This window comes from Neophocaena asiaeorientalis, unplaced genomic scaffold, assembly GCF_003031525.2.
Source record: "Neophocaena asiaeorientalis asiaeorientalis breed wild unplaced genomic scaffold, Neophocaena_asiaeorientalis_V1.1 scaffold98, whole genome shotgun sequence".
NCBI lineage: Eukaryota > Metazoa > Chordata > Mammalia > Artiodactyla > Phocoenidae > Neophocaena > Neophocaena asiaeorientalis.
In genome coordinates, this window is record NW_020172459.1 from 1,564,926 (window position 1) to 1,571,672 (window position 6,747).

The 6,747-nt window shown below is 47.8% G+C and overlaps 1 non-coding gene across 1 annotated transcript; it reads right to left on the bottom strand.

Annotated features, from left to right (window-relative positions):
• Window positions 1-246: 246 nt before the first annotated feature.
• On the bottom strand, window positions 247-319 carry TRNAG-CCC (transfer RNA glycine (anticodon CCC)). The gene has a single exon. It is a non-coding gene; the product is annotated as a tRNA-Gly (tRNA).
• Between the last annotated feature and the right edge of the window lie 6,428 nt (window positions 320-6,747).

Consider the following 6,747-nt stretch of genomic DNA (forward strand, 5'->3'; position numbering starts at 1 on the left):
CTCTAACGAGTATGTCCTGTGTGCTAAAAACTGTCAGGTGCCTTACATATGTGATCTCTTAACCCTCACAGTTCTGAGAGGATTTGAACTTTTTATTTGAATAGTGTCCATTTTTAAATTTTATTTATTTATTTATTTTGTCTGCGCCAGGTCTTAGTTGTGGCACGTGGGACCTTTGTTGCAGCATGGGGGATCTTTAGTTGGGGCATGTGGACTTCTTAGTTGTGGCATGCGTGCAGGATTTAGTTCCCCGACCAGGGCTCGAACCTGGGCCCCCTGCATTGGGAGTGCAGAGTCTTACCCACTGGACCACCAGGGAAGACCTTGTCATTTGTTTTTAAAGTGTATTTTTAAAATAAATTTATTTATTTTATTTATTTATTTTTGGCTGCATTGGGTCTTCATTGCTGCCCGTGGTCTCTCTCTAGTTGCGGCGAGAGGGGACTACTCTTCGTTGCAGTGCGTGGGCTTCTCATTGCGGTGGCTTCTCGTGTTGTGGAGCATGGGCTGTAGGCGCGTGGGCTTCCGTAGTTGCGGCACGTGGGCTCAGTAGTTGCGGCACGCGGGCTCTAGAGCGCAGGCTCAGTAGTTGTGGCGCACCGGCCTAGTTGCTCCGCGGCTTGTGGGATCTTCCCGGACCAGGGCTTGAACCCTTGTCCCCTGCCTGGGCAGGCGGATTCTTAACCACTGTGCCACCAGTGAAGTCCCTCATTTATTTTTTAAGTAACAAGTCCATACAGAAAAGTACATAAATCCTAAGTAAACAGCCCAGTGGACTTTCACAAAATGAACACACCTGTGTGATCACAGCTGATCAAGAAACAAAACAGTGTGTCTTCCCTTCCTCCCTCCTGCCCATCCACCCTCTCTCTGGTTAACACATGTATCTTTATGCAGCTCACATGAGGATTTTTTTAAATAAATTTATTTATTTATTCATTTTTCACTGCATTGGATCTTCGTTGCTGCACGTGGGTTTTCTCTAGTGGCGAGCGGGGGCTACTCTTCGTGTGCTGCACGGGCTTCTCATTGTGGTGGTTTCTCTTGTTGCGGAGTGCGGACTCTAGGCGTGCGGGCCCCAGCAGCTGTGGCACGCAGGCTCGCTAGTTGTGGCTCGTGGGCTCTAGAGCGCAGGCTCAGTAGTTGTGACACGCGGGCTTAGTTGCTTCACGGTATGTGGGTTCTTCCCAGACCAGGGCTCGAACCCGTGTCCCCTGCATTGCCAGGTGGATTCTTAACCACTGCGCCACCAGGGAAACCTGATGACTTTTTGTCTTCTCTGGCCGCGCTGTGCGGCTTGCGGGATCTTAGTTCCCAACCAGGGACTGAACCCAGGCGCCCAGCAGTGGAAGCTCAGAGCCCTAACCACTGGACCTCCAGGGAATACCCTCACATGAAGACTTTTGTGTCTGATTTGGAGAAGGTTGCAAATAATTAATGAAAAAGCATTTTTTTAAAATACAGGTTTTATATTCTATAAACTCAGAATGAAATTGGTAAGCCAGGCCTCGCCTGTCACATGGGACTAAGTTCAAAGTGAAAGGCACAGATCATAATTTCAAATCAGAACCTTTGGTAAATTTCCTACACCTTTTTTTTTTAATAAATTAATTAACATATTTGGCTGCGTGGGGTCTTAGTTGAGGCACACAGGATCTTTCGTTGTGACACGTGGGCTCCCTAGTTGTGGCGCATGGACTCTGGAGTACGCAGGCTCAGTAGTTGTGGTGCTCAGGCCCAGTTGTCCTGCGGCACGTGGGATCCCAGTTCCCTGACCAGGGACCAAACCCGCATCTCCCGCATTGGCAGGCAGATTCTCAACCACTGGACCACCAGGGAAGTCCCCTGCAACTTTTACTAGAATACCCCGAATGTTCCACATTGCAAGGCATTTCAGCAATACTTATTTTAAATCAACATTTCTTCTACAGGTACCAAGCAACTGATATGCACTAGATACACGAGTAGGCCTGCCCGCCCAGGCTCCTTCCCCACAGGTGTCTCCTTTTGGAGCCAGAGAAAAGGCCACGTGTACCTGTGGCTCTGAAACCAACCGTCAGACACTCTCTGACACCAACTAGATGTCCAACAATTCAAGTCAATCCAGTTCTGACCCTAACTACCCAGGTGAGCGGCAGACCCCACTGGTTTAAGAAGTCAGTTCCACAAGACCTAACCCAGCCCCCGCTTCAGACGCCAACTGCAGGTCCTGGGGAGCCACCCCTACTTCTGACAGACCAGCTACAGATCAGGGGTTCCCCCAGCCCCTCCTCAGTTTCAATACTCACTAGAATGACTCACAGAACTCAGGAAAACACTTTTCTCATGGTTACTGGCTTATTAAAAAGGATACATCTCAGGAACAGCCAAATGGAAGAGTTGCAGAGGGCAAGGCGTGGGAGAAGGGATGCAGAGCTTCCACGAACAGATTTTGGAGGGACGCAAACATTCAGTCTATGGCACCTCTTCTATTGTAATTTATTTTTAAACATCACTTCCTTCACAATTATTTGAAAAGGTGTTTAGTTCAGATATCTTGAGGCAGTTCCTGCTTCCTGCCAAGGTTCCTGAAATATCTCACAAAAAGTGTCACTTTGTGATGAGAATTTGGGAGTAATTTTCTGCCCAAATTGTTGAAGTCTCTGGGTGCTAATGACAAAGTTGGCTAATAAGGGTTGTTATAATACCGTAGTGTGAAATTTGGGACTGGTAGGAAGTTTCCTGTGAGGCAGGTGGATTGATTTTGAGATCAGAGGATTGGTGGGTTACTTGTGCCTTACCTGGGCCCCATCTCCTCAATGTCTCACTCTTCTTGCTAAAAATCAGGATCAGCTCAGGAATTCCCTGGCAGTCCAGAGGTTAAGACCCTGCGTTTTCACTGCCGAGGGCGCGGGTTTGATCCCTGGTCTGGGAATTAACATCCCGCAAGCCTCGCAGCGCATCCAAAAAATAAACAAATAAAATTGAAAATTAAAAAAAAAAAATCAGGGGCTTCCCTGGTGGCGCAGTGGTTGGGAGTCCGCCTGCCGATGCGGGAGACGCGGGTTCGTGCCCCGGTCCGGGAGGGTCCCGGATGCTGCAGAGCGGCTGGGCCCGTGAGCCATGGCCGCTGAGCCTGCGCGTCCCGAGCCTGTGCTCCGCAACGGGAGAGGCCGCGGCGGTGAGAGTCCCGCGTACCGAAAAAAAAAAATCAGGGGGACGTTGCACCCTCCCGTGGACCTGTCCCAGGGAGGGTGCAATGGCCAGACCCTCGGATAGACAGGAATGATAACCAGGCCCCTGGAGCCTGCCGTTTCCTCGGCACCAGCTGAGAGAATTGAAGGCTAACAAAGAAGGACCAGTTTCCGTGAAGCTGCTAAAACCGCATTCATGTCGCTTCTCCGGTGAAGCCTGGAGTGTGAGAAACTGTGGCCTCTCCTGGGTCAGCAGCACCTCACATACACACCCCAGTCCTGGCTCTTGGGGACGGAGGAGGCATTACACCTTGCCTATTTGTTACCTGTCTTTTGAGTCTTTACTCTTTAGAGCCAATCCTGGCTCCACTGATGGAACTGGAAATTTATTCCTTAATGAGACTGATACAAAACAGGGTCAGAAAACTGGGTGACAGCTCCTGCAAAAATCTTCTGATTTCTTTAGGATCTTCCGTTTTTGTGAGGATGGAAGATGGAGCTCAGGGGATACACAATAATTCTTCCCTAACGTACTCCTCTTTCCTGTAGACTACTCTGTAGTAGCTACTCCCGTAGCTACTCCTGTAGCTACTCTCGCATTCAGGCAGAGGCATTTTTGCTGTCTCATGCCATGTGACCTGTTCCAGGGTCACTTTATGTTTTGCCTATTCTTTTAACAGAAGACATCATTTATTGGTGCACATAAGTGACGAGCCTGGGGGCAGCTTTACCTCCAGGCATGGACTGATTCCGAGGCTCAGATGGTACGATCAGCCTGGTTTCTTCCCAGCTCCTCCAGGTCATAAGCGACAAGGCGGCAAGACCCCAGCCGGCAGTGCCAGGAGAAAGGCAAGCCGCCAATCTTGCTCGGCAACTGTCTTTGGCCTGAATTAGATCATGGGGTCAGGCCTGACCACTCCCTGGGACAAGGAGGATGAGATGCCAGGCCTGGTTGCATCCTGACCTTGCCGTGAAGCTGAAAGCTGAGCCGACCTGAAGGCTGGGCTGAAGCATGGTAAAGGTGTGCTCCTTGAGGTCTCAGAGCCCACGGCCCCCAGGTCCTGAGCCTCAAGCTCCCTCTGGGCAGGGCTGGTCAGCCAGAGTTTGTTCATTTTTACGACTGAGCAGTATTCGAGATTTAGGCTAGTACAAATAAAGCTGCTATGACAATAGAATAAGGGTTTTTGTGAGGACATAACTTTTTTTTTTTTTTTTCAATACACGGGCCTCTCACTGTTGTGGCCTCTCCCATTGCGGAGCACAGGCTCCGGACGCGCAGGCTCAGTGGCCACGGCTCACGGGTCCAGCCGCTCCGCGGCATGTGGGATCTTCCCAGACCGGGGCACGAACCCGTGTTCCCTGCATCGGCAGGCGGACTCTCAACCACTGCACCACCAGGGAAGCCCAGGACATAACTTTTTACATCTCTAGGATAAATGTCTACTGCTGCAATTGTCAGATCATATGGTAAGTATATGTTTAGCTTTTAAGAAACTGCTGAACTATTTCCAAAGTGGTCGTAACACTGTGTGAGGAACTGAGTGTCTCTGCATCCTCACCGGCATTTCGTATAAGCACTACTTTTTATTTCAGCTCTTCTGATAGGTGTGTAAGAACATCCCAGTGTGGGGACTTTGCTGGCGGTCCAGTGGTTAAGATGCTTCCACCGCAAGGGGCAAGGGTGAGATCCCTGTCTGGGGACTGAGATCCCACATGCCGTGGCCAGTGTGATCTTAATTTGCCCAGTGGCCAGTGATACTGAACATCTTTTCACGTGCTTATTTTCCTTCCGTATATCCTCTTCAGTGAAAAGTTTATTCATACATTTTGCCCATTTCCTAATTGGAGTGTATGTTTTTTACTGTGAAGTTTTGGGAATTCTTTATATATTCTAGGTATGAGTCCTTTATTGGATATGTGATCTGCAAACATTTTCTCCCATTCTGTAGCTTGTCTTTTTATCCTCTTAGAGGGGGTTTTTCACGGAGACAATGTTTCTATGAAACCAACTTATCATTTTTTTTCTTTTACGGATGATGTTTCTGGATTTCATGTCTGAGAACTGTTCACCAAGCCTTAGATCTTGAAGATTTTCTGCTGTGTGCTTCTTCTAAGAGTTTTAGCGTTTTACACTTTAAAGCCTTTGATTCATTTTGAGTTAATATCAGGTACAAGTTGTGACGTTAAGCCAAGATTCTTTTTTCTTTTTCTTTTCGTATTTTTTTGTTTTGTTTTGTTTGCCTAAGGATATCTAATTACTCCGGCATCATTTGTTGAAAAGACTCTGTTTTCCTCCACTGAACTGCTTTCTCACTTTTTTGTCAGAAGCCAGTTGGCCATACTGGGTAGCCAGTAGCCTATCTCTGTCTTCTCTGTTCTGTAATCTATGTGTTGGTCCCTCAGCCAATACCACAGTCTCTCTCTTTTTTTTTTCTTCCAGTTTTATTGACAAATAATGGACATACATCTCTGTATTCGTTTAAGGTGTACTGCATGATGGTTGGATTTACATATATTGTGAAATGACTACCACGATAGGTTCAGCTAACATTCATCATCTCATATAGATACAATAAAAGAAAAGAAAAAAGAAAGGAAATTCCCTTTGTGATGAGAACTCTTAGGACTTACTCTTAATGATGTTCCTTTATATCATACATACATATAGCGTTAACTATAGTCACCATGTTGTATATTACATCCCCAATACTATGTATCTTATAGCTGGAAGTTTGTGGGGGTTTTTTTGTTTTTTTTTTTTTTGCGGTATGCAGGCCTCTCACTGCTGTGGCCTCTCCCATTGCGGAGCACAGGCTCCGGACGCGCAGGCTCAGCGGCCATGGCTCACGGGCCCAGCCGCTCCACGGCATGTGAGATCCTCCTGGATCGGGGCACGAACCCGTGTCCCTTGCATCGGCAGGTGGACTCTCAACCACTGCGCCACCAGGGAAGCCCAGTTTGTGCTTTTTGACCACATTCCTCCAATTCTCCCTCCTCCCACACTCCTGCCTCTGGTAATCACAAGTCTGATCTTTTTCTATGAGCTTTTTTGTTTGTGTTTAGAGTCCACATGTAGGGGAAAATTCAGTTCTGATGGGGGGTTTTGAAGCCCTCTCTCTGAGTAGGCAAGAGATAGGAATATGTAGAGGAGATTTTGTATCTAAATCGGGTTGCTGGCAGAAGCTGCGCTATTGTTGTCCTGTCAAGGTCCGGAGTCAAAAATACGTCTGTGTTTAGAGGTTGGAAATACCATATTCAATCCCAACCAACACAGGGAGTAGGTGGGTCGTCCCTGAGCTCACTTGTGCACACATCTACCTGAGCAGAGATGCTCCGTTCCCCTCCCCATCCTTGGCCGCCTTTGCTGTTCTCCCTGCATCCTCCTCCCTACAGCTTTGTGTAATTTGGAAGAAAAATAATCACTCATTGAGATGTCTGGGCTCTCTCTTTCTCTGGAGAAACGTGTGCCAGGGTCCTGAGGCTCTGAAGCTTAGGAACTGTTTCTTCATCAGTTAAGATCCGTGTCCTGAGAAGTAAGAAAATATTTATGACCTTTGAAATTCACTCACGTATC